This window comes from Pyrgilauda ruficollis, unplaced genomic scaffold (assembly GCF_017590135.1).
Source record: "Pyrgilauda ruficollis isolate IOZ18807 unplaced genomic scaffold, ASM1759013v1 scaffold3, whole genome shotgun sequence".
Classification (NCBI taxonomy): Eukaryota; Metazoa; Chordata; class Aves; order Passeriformes; family Passeridae; genus Pyrgilauda; species Pyrgilauda ruficollis.
The window spans coordinates 16,266,668-16,286,674 of NW_024524377.1; the positions used below are offsets into that span (position 1 = coordinate 16,266,668).

A 20,007-nucleotide genomic window follows, 5' to 3' on the forward strand; every position below is an offset into this window, starting at 1 on the left:
AACAAGAAAATACACCTTGCTATTTCAGACAACTCTCTTCTCACTACTATATGCTATACACAAAACAGCAGGCTTTTAGAATATGTAAGATGTTTGCTCTAGCCTCATCTGAGTTCGGTGTAAAATTCTTACCCCCTAGCCCACCTCATGAAGTAATGTGTTTATTCTGTGCACATACTCCATGAAGTCTGGTCTCGTACTGTGTGCCCAAAGCCATTTTGCTGTTCAAAAAAATATAGAAATAGTCATATAAATTCTTCTCATTCTTATTTATCAATACATATGCAGATTCATTTCTTCTCTAAGGGACTGCTGAGATGCACAACAGCAGTCTAAAAAATCTTCTATGATGTCATGAGGTCCAGTAAACCATGTCAGTACAGAGTAAGTCTTTTATGATAGTAGAATATTGTAACAGTATTTTATAAGCTGCATGTAGATTAAGGCTGTTGTTGCTAATTAATACTCAAATTTATACAATTATACTTTTATTTATTTTCTGGTGGCAGCCTTTCCTATACAAAAATAAATGTTGCATATATCCAAATCAATTAAATGATTATAGCAGCCTTATCTTGATTTTCTTTTCCTCAGTGGCGTCTATGGAAATGAATGTGCCTTTTTCAGAATTAAAGATAGAAGTCTGCATGCATGTGTACATATGTGCATATATTTATAATGGGAGAAAAGCATAACTATATATGTGCATGTGCTTTTTCAAATTACACATGTGTACATGTGCTTGTGTACACATGTATGCAGATGTGCAGTAATTATGCTAGTGACATACAGAAGCCTTGAGTGATATTTTAAATATGAAGTCTGTGACAGAGTGCCATAGAACTGAAGAGTGAGAAGCTACAGGGTTTTATACATATTTTTGTCTAGGGTCCCAACTATGGTAACAGAAGAAATATATCTGTCTCTCTCCCACTGAGGTTTATGAACTTGTGTGAATCAGGTACTCTTCTACTAAGAATCCTGCAGTATAATACAGTAAACAAATAAGTCATGCTGTCCTTTTTAAGGAGATTTGAATTGTGGTTTTTTTTCCTTTGTTCCTTGTAAAAAAAGTTTATTATTTCACTTATGGGTTGTTTACTGGTTGTTTTACCGGAATCAGGACTTTACTTTGGTTTTAATTCCTAAACTCATGGTTAGGGAAATTAACAGGCAAGTTTTGCTGTCTCAATCTTTATTTTAGGTGCAGCTGGAAAGTTTCTGTGTATATGTCAGTTAAACTTCAGTAGGCTGCTGAAGCATGTTGCACACCAAGTATGCTCACCCTACCATTAAATGTAATCCTTAAGTAGGGTGGGAATAGGGGTGTGGTGTGAGCATCTGAAGTTGTTTAGCAGGTCTGGAAATTCCTAGATGCTGTCATGATAAAACAGTTTATTTAAGGCAGTTCTAGGAAAGCATAGGGAAGCCAAGTACCTGTTTGCTCTTTATTCAAAATTTGTGTACCCAGTTATCTTGAAAGAATAAATTAAAGGTTCAGAGGGGGAATATGTCAAAGGAAACCAGCTGAAACAAAAAGAACTCTTAAATTTCTCCATAAAACTTAATTCAGTGCTTCTGAGATGGTTATTTTAAGATCTGAGTACTTCCACATTGCTGCTTTTTGTGTTACTTGTAGTTCAGCTAATCAGTTTGCTCACCTGCAGTGAGGCCAGTCCAGTAATAGTCCTATGTATTATGACTATTTTCTTTTCAGCAGGGTGATCTGTGCTTGAAGGGCAAGTGTTTGCAGTAAGGCAGCCCTGTCAGTTAGTAATTATGAAGTGTCGAGTGGTTCCAGTAAAAGGCAGGAGTCTATGATTTAGCTTTTGGTTATGGAGAGTGGAAGACTCTTGTAGCCTGGCTTAGTCAGGAGTAGAGTTACATTTTACAGGGTTTCATGTCATAGGGAAAAAGCCTGAGATAATGTTTGGAATGGAGCTGAACTATCTTGTGTGGGGCAGAGGTCTGCAGATAGAAGTCTTTTTCTGAGCAGCATTTGTAAGAGACAGGAACTAATGGCAACATAGATTTTTAAAGTGGTTTGTGTCAGCTTAAAAATACCAAAAATGGGATTGCAGGAATGCTGAGAACATTGACCAAAAGCCCCTCCAGGCTATCTAAGATGTGTAATCAGAGAACTTCAGTTGCCTTACAGCATAAGCTTGCACTGAGTGTTTTGAGAAGAGTCTGTTTGCTGTTAATGTAGCCAGTGTGTAGAGCAGGTATGATAAATGCTATTACTTTCTAGACTCTGAACAGATTATTAAAAACAGTGATAATACCTATTGTTATAATATTCTTTGTTAGATTTGGGAAATTTGTTAACTCCCTGGTTAAATTCATAGAAATATCTCCAGCACAAAAACCTGAGCTGCAGACATTTTCCCTTGCTCTGTTGTTATGTCATGACTGACTTCAGTTTTTACAGTTTCTATGACAACTGTGATTTTTTTGATTGGTAAAGAATCAAGCACTAAAGGATTTTTTGGAGCTGTAAAGTATATTTCCATCAAAGGAGTAGAGTGAAAATATCAAGATGCTTTTCACTAATCAGTATTGAAATTGAATTGCTGTCTAAATGTGGATACCTGTTTGTGGCAGGCTCCACATACACTAATTTTTCAAACAGAACAGATGAGAAAATAGCCCTGTTACAGTTGCCAAATAATTATCTGGAAAATTAATGATAATTTATGCTTATAATTTAAGACATTTCTATTTTTCAACTCATGTAGGTATTGACATTCCCAGGTTAACCCTTAAGGAAAGGTACTTATCAAGACGTGGGTCAAAGCAACACAACTGGATTATTTTCTGAGATTCTTAGGCAATTTTTGTGTGTCATCAGCAAAATGGTACTTGGGAACTAATGATAAAATTGCATTAGATGGGAATGAAAAAAAAAGAGATTAACAGAATGCACAGGAGAACATTTTGGGGTTATTGGGGAAATATAGAGAGGAGCTAATAAAGAGCTTATCAGGGTGGGAAGAGGGGTTGTGGACTATGTCATGTGTGAAGGAAAAGAGAAAAGGAGGTTCCCCAAGATGAGGAGCTTGACAAGCAACAGGGTGTTTTTTAGTAAGAGCAGGAAAGCAGTGGTAACAGATTTTACTTGGTAAATATGTCAGCTTGCAGAAAGGACTACAGATTGGCTGGCTCAAAACTGGGAAAAGGAGGGGGGGGCTAATGAACAGAATGAGAACGAGGCAGCTTATCAAGATCAAAGGAATTTAATGCTCCAGGAGTTAGCAAATTCTTAGTCATTGAAAGTGACTCATCCTCTTTCACTACATTGATGTATATGGAACATATTTCAAAAACAAATTAGAAAATTACTGGGAAGTGTTGATTTTGATTCTGCAGCACATCTGTATCTGTGCTGCATTTATTAGAGAAAAGCTCCTTGCACTTAGGACATGTGTATAAGGCCTGGTCATATTCAGGAGTGTGCACTGTCAGCAGCTCTGGAACCATCTTTTGCCAGCAATTCTTAGTTGATGCTAACACAATGTATGGGATTCTATTTACTGATCGAATATTGTCGGTGAGATTGGATAAAAATTAAACATGATGGTTAGATATTGTCTTTGATTTGTTCTACATAATTAAAATTATACCAGATCATATCTTAGCCAGTGGTTTTAGACTTTTCATAGCAGTTGCTCTCTCTAGATCCTATTACAATATGCAAAATAATTTTAATGACTTTACAGTCTCATTTAAAAAGTCAAAGAATATGAAGTTTCTTTTTTCTCTCACCAGTGGTGCATGTAATTTTAGAAATGCAAAATCATGATGACCATGGCATTTTTGACAAAGAGTGATGAACATGCCTAAGCTCACAGTTTTTCAAATTATTTCAGAAGTTTTTCTTTTCAGCTAACTGCTAGCTTGAGCTAGTCTCAGCTAAAATCCTTCTCAGGAGAAATGGTAAGATTGGGAAGTAGGTGAGTTTTATTTTAGTGAAGACTTGCTCCGTGGTCTTTGTCAAATAAGATCAGAATTTTAAAGTGTGTTTCTAAGGGTGAAAAAGCCTGAAGATATCCTGGGTACAAAAAGTAGCTGTCCCTTTCCTCAGGTACTAGGAAGCATTATGACAACATTTGGATACCAGTGAATGCTGTGGGTGGCCTGATACCATTATACCTTCTGTAGGGAAATAATTGGTGAATCAAATCACAAAGAAGGGAAAAATGGATTTTTCTGTTACCAGTTTATAACTATGAATAGATTCATTTTTGTCTGAAAAAAAGTTTCATGCTTGCTTTCTCCTGACTGCTGTATCCTAATGCTCACTTTTATTACTACTGAGAGTCTCAGTGGCCTTCAGCAGCTTTCTTTGAATTGCTTTATGTGCTCTTACAAAGCAAATGAAGCCTCAGAAAGATTATTGTGTCCTCATCTAGTGCCATGATCAGTATATATTCTTCATTTCATACTAGTTTACAATGTTTCCTACCAGTCTGTGTAAAGATGGTTTTAAAGATGTTTTGAAATTTAAAGCCAAGTCAGACTCAGTGCTTTTGACAGAGTATGTTGTCTTATCAACCACGTTGGATGGGGGAGACCCTGAGCAACCTCATCCTCGTGGAAGGCATCCCTGCCTGGGGGTGGGAGGTTGGAACTAGATGGTCTTTAAGGCCCCTTCCAAACCAAACCATTCTGTGATTGTCCATTACAGTGACTTTTATAACTAATTTCAGGCTGTAGCATTCTCAATACAGGTGCCATCGTGCAGTGTTTTCTCCTTACTGAACATTGCTCCTCTGTTGTTTGCTCTGATTAACCAAGCACTAGTAGTTTAGCAATAGGGACGACTGAGGGGAGTTAACTCCAACATAAGGGCACAGATTCTATTGGTAGTGGATCTTCTACAGGAAGTTCCTTCCAGGCCCTTGTCCTTGCTCAAAAGTTTTATGTCTATCAGTTGATACGGCTGTTTTTATGAACGCGCTGAGCTTAAGTCTCTAGCAGTGAGCTGGGAGCAGCCTTCTCTGGGGTTTGGCTTTGTTGGTCTTTTTGTGGGTTTTTTCAATAGACTAGCAGTTCTGCTTGGAAAGCAGAGTTAACAAGCAGATGAACTTAGTATTTTATCTTGGTGCTTCATAATGAAACCATTCTAATACTTACAAGAAAGATGCAACTGTATTTTATCTCTTTTTGCAGCCTTACCAGCCTTCAGTGGTCGAGATTTATATTCTGACTTTTCTTACATCATTTGTATTGTACTAGGACTTCTGGCTCTACTGGGGACCTGGACTTCCTTAAGATGAAAACCTGTATCTGTATACAGAAAATACAGACTGATTTTCTCCAGTATAAGACAGCAACCACATACAGTAAATGCATGTAATTGTTGTCTTATAAACTGCAGGGAGAAATGAATCCTTGGAAATGACTGACCCATGGGCCAGTAAAGATTTCAAGAATTTTGATGAAACATTAGGGGAAAAGGAAAGTATTCTGCTTGCTGGAGACTGTATTGACTTCTTCCTTTCTTCTTCCTCTGTACCCCAGCCCTGTCTTACTGAGACGTCCTGGTGCTCAGGGTAGTCCCCTGAGTGTGATGGTGTATTTAAGGTCCTGATCCTTACAGGAATATAAAGAAATTGAGTATCAATCCTCTCCCTCCTACTGCAGTGATGCAGTTAGGAGACTATAAACGAGCTGTCATTTCTTTAGAATTTGCCAATTCAGTGACTTAAAAACAGTTACATTAATTGTTTGATTCTAAAGCTTTCATGAGCTGTCTCTGTGGGGGTTTGTCTGTCTGACTTCCCAGCAGTCTTGCTGCTGTTTCTTGTGTTCATCTACCTGTTCATCTGCCTGTTGTGAGCTTTCAAGAATTTAAAGCAAGTGAGGGGATGTGATTCTTCATAGATGGTATTCAACAATATTGATCATCATTATTTTGTTCACTAAATATGCAGCATTTTTGGTGTTCTGACTGTGTGACTACTGATGCTACCCTACTACAATGTGTTTATAGTGCAAATAGCATTAAGGCATATGGGCAGCATCTAGCCCTCAAAGTTTATATTTCAGAGTTTATAATACCTTTAGCAAAAAAACCCCTCAAAAAAGAAAAAAAAAGAGAAAAAAGAAAACAAGAACAAAACCAAAAACACCTAACAAGAACAACAACACAAACAATCAAAAAACCCCACCAAAAAATTCCTACCAATCAGAAAGGAAAAACCAAACCAAACAAACAAAAACCAAACAGAAAAACCAAACCAAAAAAGGAGAGAAGATAAGCAGCTCATTTAGTCTGAACTTACGTAATAGTGACACGACTGTTCTGAAGGGGGAAACCAGTTAGTAGTTATCAAGGACATTGGCTTGTCATCCTGTTATTTCCCAGTTCACTATCAAAGCCAATTAAGATTCTTTTTGTAATGTGGAGTCTTTTGTATTTTAATGAATTCATCATCAACTATGTATGCCCCAGAGTAATAGTGGTGAGAAAGGGAGTTTCACCATCAAAGTGATTGAAGACTCAATGACTTCATCCCAAGTGAGGCTTTAACTGTTATTATCCATGGCTCCAGCCTTGCTACATGATTCGTTTTCACTGGGTGCTTGTGTGCAAAATAATAATGTGCCAAGCCATTAACCCCCACTTGGAGTGAAGGTACTGAATATACTGTCACAGGACTTGCTGTGAAGCTTAACTTAATGTTAGTGCTTGTTGAATTTCAACTAACTTGTTGAGTTACTGATGTTTAGTGAATTGCTCTGTATAAATATTTTTTGTATTTGCGACTTCTTGTAAAGTTGTTTCTCTCCATTTTGGAAACTCCAGGCTTTAGATGCAGAAAAAGAAGAGACTTCTTAGTACTGAAAAGTAGGTTTTGTGTGTTGTCAGCTTGTTATCTCAGTATTTTATTTAGATAAGGATATTAGGAGATGCTTTTGAAAATGTTCAAGCAGTTTTGTTTGCAACTAAACTAATATCAATTCCAAACTCTTTTTTATTTTAATTGAGGTATGACTGCTAGCAAAGAAAGCAGCCATAGGCAGTGGTCATCTGTAGAGCAACAGTTCAGCAGTGGTTACTATGGCAACCATAGGTGACCTACATTTTACCAAAAAGTGATCATGTGTCTTTTTTTTTTCTTTTTTTTTTTTTTTTAATGGAGCATAGCCGTTGACTTCTATTACTCTTTCTTATCTTTTACACATTGTTTTACTTAAATAGTATTCTTTGTTTTGAGTGATTAATGTGAAGTGGACATAAAAAGTTGTGGAGCAGAGATACCATTTCATTGTTACACTACTATTCAAAATTAGTAGAAATTTTTACCTCTGCTGTCATGCCCAATGTATGTTCTTAGGAAGAAGGTAACACAATTTAAGTAGTTACAGTTGCATTAAAATAACGTATTATTTGTATCCTACCAGTGTGTGGTTTATAATGTCTTGCAGTGGAAAGACTTGTGAATTTACCTGTTTCACTAACATTACAAGTCAGTAGGCTATGGTATGAGTAAAGCTACCCAAACTTTGGACTTTGAATAAGCATTAAAGATTCTCTTGGCTTTAGTAAATCCATCTTGTCACTGCCTTTAAGGAAGTGAGAATTTTCTCCAAAAATGAGACTATTCTGCAGACAGACAGAAGCGCAGCTAGGAGAGATGACAAAATGTGACATTTCAGATAAAAATTGAGTTGGCATTTTAAATATACATTTCTCAAAATGAGATTAACACAGAAGAGAAGGTGCTGGGTCCGAGCATGTGCCCAAGGAAGTCATTAAATGTTGTGATTTGTCTAGAATTTTGGCTTGCAGATGAACCAGGCCTGGATTTTCATAAAATTGGGTTAAAATGGGTTCTTTAAGAAAGGATTTACTTTTTTATTTTAGTTCAGTTTTTTTCTTATTGGAGTGACTTTGGTTGTCTTCAGATAAATAAAGTGTTCTAGTTTGAATTGTTTATTGTGCTTTGTAGTGTGAAGGAATCTTTAGTTTCATATAAATGAAAAACAGAGAAATCAACAATAGAGGCTTTTGAGACCAGATTTTATTTTTCATAACCTAATGGATTGCCTGCTAAATACTAAAACCCTGTCATAGCCATGAGAGTCTATCATGGCCTTTTGTGGGACTACTAAGGGCTGAGGTGAATCTATTCAGATCCATATTTTGCAGTCCTTCCTCACTGTTCCCATGTACAGCATCATATGTATCCTGCAGCTGATAATGGAACCACCTCCCTATGTCTCCTATATTTTCCATTTTCTCCTCTCTGCCCACACATCTTTTGTAGCCTGTTTATTGCTTTGAAGTTTATACAGCCCACTCAGGTTCATCCATACTGCACAGCATGCTTTGCACCAGCACTTCAGTCATGTGTTATTATATTAGCTATAGACTCATTTGTTTACATACCTCAGAAAAGAAAATGTTTTTTGTTTGTTACCTTCTTTCCTGCTTCACAAAGCTGGAGTTGGATGCTCTGTGTCCATCTGTGTACACTCTGATACGTGCAAACAGCAGCAGTAGTTGGCATTTTAAAGTAGTATTGGCAAGAAATATTAATTGCTCATGTGAAACAGCCAGTACTAAATGCTTTTGGGAGTTGATGTAGTTTGCCTTTATGATGCCGAATTTAATTATCACCTGCACTTCCTGTATCATGATCAAATACTTTTTTCCCTCAAATCATTTTGATCCTAAAAATTCTTACATATCCCTTAAGCAGAATGTCACAATAGCAAGCATTGCAGCCCTGATTCTCAAATCATACACAGTGTGTAAGAGCTGTATACCCAGAGAATTGTTGCCTGTGCTGAAGGAGGATGTGAAAGTCACCAGAGGTCTGACTGGAGTCTGCACCAAAGCTAAGACCAACTAAGTCAGGATTCCTACATTACTTTAAAGCCTGATCACAAGTGTTGGGGGCACAATGGAAAGGGGCACTGTGCTCATTTTGGCTGGGTTAGTTACTTTTTTGCACAGTGGCTGGTAGGGGGCTGTGTTTTGGGTTTGTGCTGAACACGGGGTTGATAATACAGAGATGTTATTGCTGAGCAGGGCTTGCACTGAGCCAGGGCCCTTTCTGCTGCTTTCTTCTTCTCTCCATACTGGAGAGGGGCTGGGGGTGCCTGGGAGACACAGCTGGGACAGGGGATCCCAGCTGACCAAAGGGATATTCCAGACCACATGACATCATGCTCAGCATATAAAGAGGGGGGAAAAAAGGGGAAAGGGGGAGGACATCTGGAGTGCCGGCGTTTGTCTTCCCAAGTAACCTTTCCCTTGATGGGGTCTTGCTGTCTTGGAGATGGCTGAGCCTGCCTATCCGTGGGAAACACTGAATTAATTCCTTGTTTTGCTCTGTTTGCATGTGTGGCCTTTGCTTTCCCTTTCAAACCCATGAGTTTTCCAGCTTTTACCTTTCAATTCTCTTCACAATCCTGTGGTGGGGCGAGTGGCTGCCCAAGGCTTGGCTGCTGGCTGGGGTTAAACCGTGACACAAACCAGCATCTCTAATGGCCAAGCTGCTGTCACTGCCTTGTGCCATCAGCCCCTTCTCTCTATATGATGACCACAATTTTGCAGTATGGATTAAATGTTAGTTTGTTTTTAGTTTTGCTTTTTTAAAAACTATATCCAAAAACGTATTTTAGAAAGATATCCAACCTCACTTTAAGGACTTCAACAGATGGCAAGTCTGTCACCTGCCACGGTAAGTAGGATTAATGTTTAATTGTCCTTGCAATTACTGAATTTTCCCCTGCTCAGTGAAATACAGGAAGGTTTTCAGACTCCCTGTTGTGTCAGAGCAGAAGTACCTCATGTGTACTAGAAATCAAATGTGCATACTGGCTGTATGATCATTTATTTTTTATATATCAATATGCTCTTCTGAATTTTTTCACCCTAATATGGTAACTTGGTTTCATTGCAAACAAATGGAATTTTCTGTTTATTCTGTGAGTTTGCATGTGGCATCACATAATTTTTGATAGAAATTGTAAGACTTTGTTGGTATCATTTTAACAGTAATGAGACATTAATTTCATTTTTTAATGGACAGATTAAGGAAATGTCTACAGACTGAAAACATGATTTCAGAGGTCTAAAATTCTCCTGAGAGAAACTGGTGTTCTTTGAGATCACAAGGTCAGTAGTACAGTAGCAGTTATTCACGTGCATCTATCTCTACAGTTATACAAGTCCAATTTCATTTTGTACCATTTGATGGTACAAAACATGATGCTATATTTTACATCTCTGCAGGGATTTTGAATAGCACTTTTGGAAGAACGTAAGTTTAAAAAAAACCAAAAACAGTTTTCCAGCTGCACCTTTGTGTTTAAGAATGCTTAAAATTCATGCTGAAACCTATTGGATCAGCATACATCAGCAACTTCCAGTGAAATTAGATTTATGCAGGTAAAATGTTCCTAACTTATTGTCTGTATTTGCAAATAAATTATTATTGTATATTTGCATCCTTTGTCACTTGCTTGCAAAAGCATTTGCTGTTTAAAATTTTGGAAAGGGAAACACCAAGTTATCTGAAGAGGTACTTTCAAGGCTTTTATTTTAATTGTCACATCATGATGTGATTTATTTTTTCCAGAGACTGGAAGTAAGGGATATGATTTATTCAGCCACAAAGAGCTGGCCAACACATCTCAAGTAGTAAATGTCTTCAGAGAACTGTGTGTAATCAGTAAAATATTTGAATAATGTCACAAAGTAACTTAAAATGCTTGATAGCAAGAAAATGATAATAGCGTCTTCTCTTGGTTAACTAATTCATAATTTCATGTAAGCTTTACTGCGATATGGGAAAATGGGTATTTATCTTTTATTTGTTTGTTATTAGTATGTTATTTTTAAATGTTGCATATACTGATGAATGAAAAATCAGAGAGCACAGCTGTAGGTAACCCTTTTTCTGAAAGGTTTGTTTGATTTAGGAGTTAGCCATGATACAAAGCAGACATTAAACCTGTCTGGTTTTTGTGGGTCTAAGTGTGACAATTTGTCATATTGTTCTGATTTGAGATGTGGAGGAAGGGTAGGAGTTCCCACCCCCTCCCCACTTCTCCATCTGGTACTCAAAGTTAGGTTTCTGGTCTGTGTAGGAGATTAGTTGAAAAGGGTTTCTTCTTCTGGGCTTTATGTAGTAAAGAACATAAGTAACCTATCTAATACATGAGATAATAGGATAAATAACATTATAAAAGAATAGGCATGGTGGTTTTTTTGTTGTTTGCTCATCTTGCCCTGTGTTTTGTGAAGAGCAATTTTGCTCTATTTGCTCTTTAAATGGCAGGTGAACTGCTGTAGCTAATTCACAGAAATAAGCATATTCCAAAACAAGGTCAAGGTGGGAAAATTAATAATTTAACCTCAAATAGGTGTGATTTTTGAATTTCTCTTTCAGTTACAAGGCAGACAAATGATAGAAATGTAAGATGACGAACACAATTTTGAAGAAACACATTTTACCCATATCACATGTAAGAGGAAGGAATTGCTAGCCGACTGCAATTCTGGTTTGATTTTGTTTGGTTGGTTTTTTGTTGGGCTTTTCTTTTTGTTTGTTTTAAATATCCAAACACAAGGTCCTTGTCCACCATTTATCTTTACACTACAATCTCTGGCTAACAACAAAGGGGGAATAAAGATTACCACCACAACAAGACAAACAATCCCCCAAACAAAAAACCAAACCAGGATCCTTCTACAGGTGTTGAAATGACTCTGCATTCACAAGGTCTGAAGAGTGATGAGGATGAAAAATTTACATGTTCAAATCTCAATCCATTGTTTTAAAATCGGGAGTGGAGAGACAGCATAAATCACTAATCCAATTGTGCTAGAACAGCTGCCCAGATACAGCAACCGTGAAATCTGTGCTAGCAACCTGATTAAGTTGTTTTTTAACCACTGTGTCATCTAGCTTAGCTCTGTGTGCAGTATGAGGGTATCTGGATTCAGTGGCTGCTTTAAGACATTTTAGCTCTTGGGGATAAAGGCTGATGAGAGTTCCTGCACAAATGCAGTGTTTGCAGCCTCTCCAGTGGTGCTGGCTTGGGGCTGGATTGAGCACTTGGCACAGGAGAGACGTGAGACATACAGAGATTTACCAAAGGCTATAAATTTCTGAAGGGGACAATCACCACTACCACAAATGCAACAGTTTTCCCATGTCAGGATCTATAAAACTGCAGGACAGCTGAACAGAGGATGTTTTAGGAACAAATGATGGCATAGCCTTATTTTTAAAAAGGACATAATTTAATTTTATGTGATGGTGCCTGCATTTTAATGCATAGCATAATAAAACCTGAACCCTTTCGCTGAGGTCAGCCTATCTACTAGTGTCTTCTTTTCAGAGTAGTTAAGCATATAAAGAAAAAATTCTTCTCTTCCCATAAATACTTTCCGTGGTTAAATTCAAGAGCTTTTAATTAGAAATCGCAATATATGGGAACTTGGACAATTTCTGTGACTATAAATTCCCTTATAGCACATTTTTCCCTAGATATTAGAAATACAGAATAAAAAGGTAAAAATGATGTGTGCTATGTTGCAATTGCTGTAAATTAAGTATTGTAGTACTTGGGGTTTATGTTATAAGTTGTGGCCTGTGGTTTCCTTTCTGAGAGTTTTGCTTAGGTGCTAGTATTAGCTAAAAATAAATAAATAACTGTTTAGTGAGGATGACAAAATCCACTATCCAGAGAGCAAAATTAATTTGTAGGTTTGTACTTCTTATGATGTAAGCTATAGAAATGCATGACTTGTCCATTTCAGGGCTGGGAGACAGTTTAAAAAACCCAAAGTAATTCCACTGGAGAAGGTATGTATTGTGTAAAGAATAAGCACTTTGATAGTATCTCTACCCTTTTGTCTGGTAAGACACAGATTTTGTTGATAGTATGATATAGTATTTGAAATGTGACACAGGGAATTCAGAGGCTTGCATTCTATCCTCTAGAGTTTCCTTCCTTTGGGAATTTAAAGAATTCATTGAATACATCTGACTAGAGGAGATTAAAGCCCTCTTTCAGCAAGGTGCTTAAGTTGGATTCATGGTTAATCAAAATAATTGTGCTGGGACCATTGGTTTCTAATATTTGTTCTCACTCAAATGGGGCCTTAAAATATCAACCATCTAAAATCACAGCAGAATAAGTAGTTAAGGATGCTGATGAACAATTTCCAAAAAGCATACTATTCACAATATTTTAAGAATCTCTTTCTCTCTCTGTTTCTTCATCACTATCCCTGTTATCCTTTTGATTGTTTGAAAAGCATTATAATTCAGTGGTCTGGTTTAGTACTTAAGTAAGTCCTAGACACATTCTTGTTATTTCTAATCCATCAAGAGTACCCAACAGCTCCTTTATTTTCTTTATACCAGTCTAATGAGGTCAGCAAGGTCAGAAGAAACTAGCAAGAAGGGTCAGAGTGGCTTATGCAAGGGTCCTTTTCTGTAGGCTGATATTCACCATGCTGGGAATGGGTCTGGCTATAGCATTTGCAATCTGCAGTGAAATAATGACATGAGCAATTTGACAAGTAGGCTTCATTATCTTTTCCCACAAAATGTATTTCCACAACTAGAGCAATTAGTAGGGATTATCTTTGAGAGGAGAAATAAATGGCTTTTAACCACTTCATGTGTACTAAAATACTGCTAGATGCTTTAAATTTTTCCCATGTGGAGAATTTATTTTGTCTTTTAAATTCAAGTGTCAGGATATCACCCTGTATCAGAAGAAACAGTCCTTTCCCATCCACTTACTGATCTAACTTAGAATCCTGAAGTTCATATCAGACTTAAATTTCCAGACTTGACACTAAAATTTTCCTTCCCCCCCACCTATTATTGCTGAACGTGCAAAATATTTTCTTCCTCTAATTGTTTTGACTTGTCCAATGAAACAGGTTCTCTCTAACTGGTGGCCTTGAAGCAAACCTTTTACTTGTAACCACTAAAAGCACAGTTGAGGGATGGGTAACAATAAAATGTTAGATTAGGTTTTTTTAAATTTTATTTTTTCAAATGGAGATGCTAGGTATGGAACAGTTAAACTGCTCAAAGTCCCACAGAAGTACTTGTTACAAATGGATGTCAGGATGCAACTGGTCTTGCAAGCTGATTTCACGTCTCTACTGCTAGTCCAACGCTAGCAGTTCAGTACATTCTTGTTTTTGCAATCCAGAGAAAAGGTTTGAAATCCAACCATTAGTTAAAGTATTAATAACACATGTATACTGAAAATAAGAGTAGTGTAGCGTTTAATAAGTGCTTGGCACCGTATTTGTTACCAGTTTTTGTTCCTACTGCTCAGTTGTATGCAGTCTTGCTGTGGCTTGAGAGTCCTTTTTGGTTAAAAATTGTCTAGTAAAAAATTCCTCTACATTTTATTTGACATTTATTATGTGGGCATCTCAACTTCTGGGTTTGTTTTCTGAAGATTTGACTTTGGCTGGTGACTGAGTGTTGGCTAGGGACCATAGAGTTGGATACCACGGGCAGATTTACCTTATTTGTATGCGTGGAACAGAACAATGGATGTGCAGACAGGCAGGAATTTTCATTTCTGATTCAGGTTGTATTTGACTCAGCTGTCAGCTTGTCTAGTGTTTGGGTTTTGGCATTTCCCACACCCATTGATAGCAGTCTGAGGTCACTGGTATATTTTCACCAAATTCTCTGCTTTTTAAGTGAAACCTTTCAAATCTTGCACTTCTTGCTCAGTGCACCTTGTGAATTTTGACGCTGCGTTTGCTGGAGGGTTAGGATGCAAGGGAATTCCTTTTTATTGCTTTTTCCTTTCTAATGGATAGAGTTATGTTCCTAGCATAAATTGGCCATCAGTGCCACAGTACGGTATTTCTGGTATTCTCATTCAATTAATTTTTCTCTGTCATTCATTTACTTTAGGACCCATGTGCCTTATTTTTAGCACATTTGTATTAGGTGAAAATATATTTATTAGATTTCAAAATAAACATTTTGGCCTCATCTTTCACAGTTCGTCTTCTAGAATTTATTGTATTTCATCTTCTGAAATGTTGGCTCGTCTGTGCTTTTTTCCACTCTTGGTTCTTTTATTCTTTTAATTCTTTTAATTCAGTTTATTTTTGAAAAGTCATTTTGTTCCTTCCATATCTCACAACTTTCTATAAAGTTATATTTTTAGTGGACTTTTCATTCCCATCTGTACTTTTTCTGGTTAATCTAAAAAAAAAGAAAAGCTTATGTATAATGTCTGTGCTAACAACATATGTATCCTTCTCAGATTTTTACTGTAAGATTGTTTTTCAGTAGTTTGTCTCTCCTCCAAGACAGTTGACTGAACTCAGCTGTGAAGCAAAAGAAAAATCATATGCAAACTTTTTAGTAATTTCCATCTCAATATCACAAAATCCTGGCCTTAAAAAAAATGCATACTTGCTGTGTTCTCTTGTATATCTCAATATTGCTTTAAAAGTGATGTTACTTTGACCTGCTGATGCATCTATTTGTATCCCCATTAACATGACTTTTTAGTGTCATAAATGTGCCTTCCTTGTCTCTGCCTCTTGAAACAGAGGCAAGTTTTTCCTGTCCACTTACCAGTCAGGGTTCACTAATATTGGTAACTTTAAAAATTTTTTAATCTCATGCAGTTTCAAATGTTTTGGAGCAGTTCCTGCAAATGTATTTAATTGTTTTTTAAAATCTCTTTTAAAACTTGCCTTTGTCATTATGTGTATAAAATTGTCAGTTGTTGTGCAGAAATAACTGTTACAAGATGACAAGTGGTAGCTCTTTGTTTTCTCTGCAGTGCTAGGTCTTTGAATCCATTGCTGCTTCCTGCTTGACATTTAAGATACTTAGCTTCTAAGATTATATATCAGGTTATATATAGCTTTTAAGGCTGTAAATGCTGTCATTATTGTGGTCTACTAATTTAAGGCATCAGGCAAGGTTTGTGGGGAAATTAGCATTTTTTAATTAGATTAGCTTCTACAGCTAGAAAAGTAGGCAGGCTTTTGTGTCTCTGACCCCTTTCTCATGTCCTCAAAGGGTTTGGTTTTCCTACTCATCTCAGTTTGTCTACTTCAAGATACTGCTGTTCTCTACAAACTGCCTGTGTCATTGCTTGACACACTGTCACGACAAGGCTGGCAGTTGCTGATCTGGGTCTGTTCCTGTGTGATTATGATCATAAAGCAATTTTTGAGTTGTTTGCAATTTTGCAACTACAGAAAAGAATAAGGAAATCGGCACAGAGCATGTACCAATTTGCTGTTATAAGTATGTAGCAAGCTAAATGTGACAGCTTTTCAGGAATTCTCACAGTGCTGGAGATAATAAGAAAAACTGCAGGATACACGCTGCACAGTTATGAACTCATTGCCATTGTAAATGACACAGAATATGTTTTCTGAATGTAAATGGGCCATTCCTGTCTCTCAATCAAAGACATCCAGGGCAGTGAGAATATCTTTTGCTCTGAAAAAGTAGAACATTTGGCACCAGCAAATCTTTGTATTTCTTGAAATCTTAAATGACTGAAGTCTGCATTTGCAATCCTGTATCCTAGAGCCTATGTAAGTGGACATAGGGCAGGAGAGCAATTCCAGGCTGGCAGCTAGAACAGTGCTAATGTCACTGATATCTGCCCACCCCAGAAGAGGGAAAGAGAGAGCCGAGGATCTTGACTTCACAAAACTAGTGGGTTCCCCTATGAGCTTGGAGCTGTTGATGTGGTAGAAGTCTGTTAACAGCAAATGACAGCTGGTGCTGTCAGCTTGTACCTTTGCTGTGACCTGGAAGGTCAAAACAGACACACTGACTACACTATTTCTAAATATCTGACAAGCCTAGAATTATCTCAACTTAATATAGCAGAAATAAACATGGTCCTCATGTTCCTAAAAGGGAAAATATTATGATGGAAACAATATTATCCTCAATGCCTTAAGATGTTAGGCCAAAAGAATTAATCCCTTTGAGAAGTCACAATCATTGCAGGGATGCCAAAAACCACACTGAGTTGGTAATTGCTTCTTTTCTGCAACACAGGAAACTGTCAGATGATGCAACTTTGTATCAGGTGATATCGGCTGTCCCTGTGGTTTTGTCTGTGCCATAAATTGGGGATCCTAATGCAAAGTATTTGAATGTAATCCTGGTTAAAAGTCTCATTTATTTTTTTAAGCTGTTCACTGGAAAATATGTTGAATAATGATTTTAAAAGGGGAAAAAAAAAATTCCTCCTCTGCAAGTGCACCAACACAAGAGGCTGCAGTCTTTAGGGACTGTAGTCTGACATCCTCAACCCTTGGGTATTGTACTGCTGTCAGGGTGATAAGTGTGTCTGCTTAATGTTGTGAACAAAAAATCTAACTGAAACGTTAAGTTCTCCAGCTGGTAGGTTTCAAGCAGTTTAATTTTAAAAAAATCATGGATGGTATCTGAAATGCTGAAATCTTGAAAGATATTTGGGCTATAAAAATGCTCTAATTAAAGTCATTATTTAGTTCTGATCCCTTTTAGGTCGAAGTCTTAGATAAAACAGTCACTCGATAACTACTTCTACAAAAGAACTTCCAGACTTGATCATGTTGCAGAAATGTTGATCCTTGCACAATCTCAGGGCATGCAGCTACTACACTTAACCCTTTATGCTCTTGGAAAATTAGACCAAAACCACAGTGTTTTGAACTTTGAACATCAGCTGAAAACAGTGTTATCAAATTAAAAATCAGTCCATTTTGATCTCTGAAGGTATATGAGAGCATCCTGGAACTGTCCACTGATTTGCTAATGTGAATGTGGCTATTTAAAAACTGCTATCCATCTTCTTCCTATATGAAAGAAGTGACAGTCAGTGCTCCTTAGAAAGCATATTTCTGAATTGGACTGGCTTACTTTCATAGTAAGGGTTGGAAGCAACCTTAAAGATAATCTAATTCAAAGCCCTCTGCCATGGACAGGGATGTTACCCACTTAGAACAGATTGCTCAAAGCCCTACCCAACCTGACCTTGAACACTTCTAAGGAGGGGATATCCACAAGTTCTCTGAGCAGCCTGTTCCAGTGCCTCACTACCCTCTGACTAAAGAATTTCTTCCTAATGTCTGATCTAAATCTCCCCTGTTCTAGTTTAAAACGGCTCCCCCTTGCCTTGTCACTATCTGGCCACATAAAAAATGACCCTCTGTCCTTTCATAAGCCCCTTTTAAGTACTGGATGGCCACAGTGAGATCTTCCTGAAGTCATCTCATCTCCAGGCTGAACATCCCCAGCTCCCTCAGCCTGTCCTCACAGGAGGTATCCTCCAGCCCTCGGATGATCTTTGTGGCTCTTCTCAGGACCTACTCTAACAGATCTGTGTCTTTCTTGTGCTGAGGACCCCAGAGCTGGCCTCAGTTCCAGAGATGGACTCTTCTGACAGTAGAGGGGCAGAATCAGCTCCTTTGACCTGCTGGCCACTCCTCTTTTGGTGCACTTGGATTTCTGGGCTCTGAGAGCATACTACTGGCTCTTGTGCTTTCTAAAACCTTAGAATGTTGCAATGGCATAGTAAAAAATTTGCTATAAAAGTACAGCAGTTCAGCTTTTAACTTGATGAAAATTACTTATATATACATATGCTAGGGAAATGATTTTGGATTCTAAAGTATATTAAAAGATTTTTAATTTAATTTCTTTAACACTGATGTTAGGGCAAGTGAAATCATGTTTTTAGGGTAGGAGAAGGGAAATTACCTGCAAAATACTTTTACTTTATTAATGTAGGCTGCTGCCATGGAATATTTGGGGGAGGTGGGGTCTGGGCAGGAATTGTGTTGTGTTGTGCTGGTAGAGAAAACTCAGCACAAGCAATAAAGTTCCCATTTCTGTGCTGATGTTATCAGTGGTGCTGGTAGACAAACTAAGAAGTAAATAAAAATTATTTTCAAGCTCTCCTGGATACACAAGAAAACAATGCTGGCCAAATGGAAATGGACAGAATTATTAAAGAAGAATCAGTCTCTATTCTTTAAAGGTTATTTGAAACAGAGAAACGTACCTTACAACCTAGAATTCAGTGTTTTTTCAAGCTTTAAGTGATTGTGTTGTATGTGGGATGTACAAAGGTGGGAAGAAATGTTGTAGCAGATTCACTTCCTGTGGAATGAGATCCTAAGCTGATGTTCAGTAATTCTAGGCAGGCACCTTTTATTTTAAAATTTAGATATCTTCTTGTCTATTAGATTGAAAGTCCACTATGTAACATTATGTATTTTATTCTAAGTAGTATGTTGAAAATGTCTTGTGCTTTAAGTTGGAGTGCTTCATAAACTAACTGCTGTAAAATGTAACAAACTATTTACATTGCTGCTTAGATATGTCTGTGTTTCTGGTATATTTTCACATCTGTCTCCACTCAAAATACTTGTTTTTATGGTAGATGGGAACAAATTTGAATATTGTAACAATAAAAAATACATTTTTCTGTGGACAGCGAAAACTAAAGAGCTTGTCTGCTTCACTTTGGAAGCTGAGAAAACAAGGAACGAGGGAATGTTGCTGGTTTAGCAACAGTGGTGCTTTAGGAAGGTCAAGTCCAGGAAGGAAAGACAGTCTGCTTCCATCTGGATTTTTTTCCTGTTCCAACTGCATTGACTCAGTAAACTTCTTTTTGGTTCACTACGGTACATAAAAGGGAGCTAGAAGAACCAGACAGTTGGAGAGAGAAAATACTAGCTATCATGCTTGCTTCAAAATCTCCTAATTTATTTAATTTGAAACTTTTTCTGGTCAACAGCCAAGTGAAATTTTTAAGTCGGAAAATGATACTATGAGAAAAGGTGTGCTTAGTGACTGAGCAAGGAAAAGGGATGGAGTAAAAAGTATTTCAGTTAATTATAAGCCAAAAGGCACCTTTTGTTCTTCTCTTTATGTCTTACAATTTCTAACCACACCAAGCATACTCTGAGTAGTTCTGAATTACTCCTCAGCATGGATCATATTGGAATGTCTGAGG

General features: G+C 37.3%; 1 protein-coding gene across 1 annotated transcript in view; it reads left to right on the forward strand.

Annotated features, from left to right (window-relative positions):
* The window catches only part of CSRNP3 (cysteine and serine rich nuclear protein 3), a 90,231-nt gene that overhangs the window by 31,026 nt on the left and 39,198 nt on the right, over nt 1-20,007 (forward strand). The window lies entirely within an intron of this gene.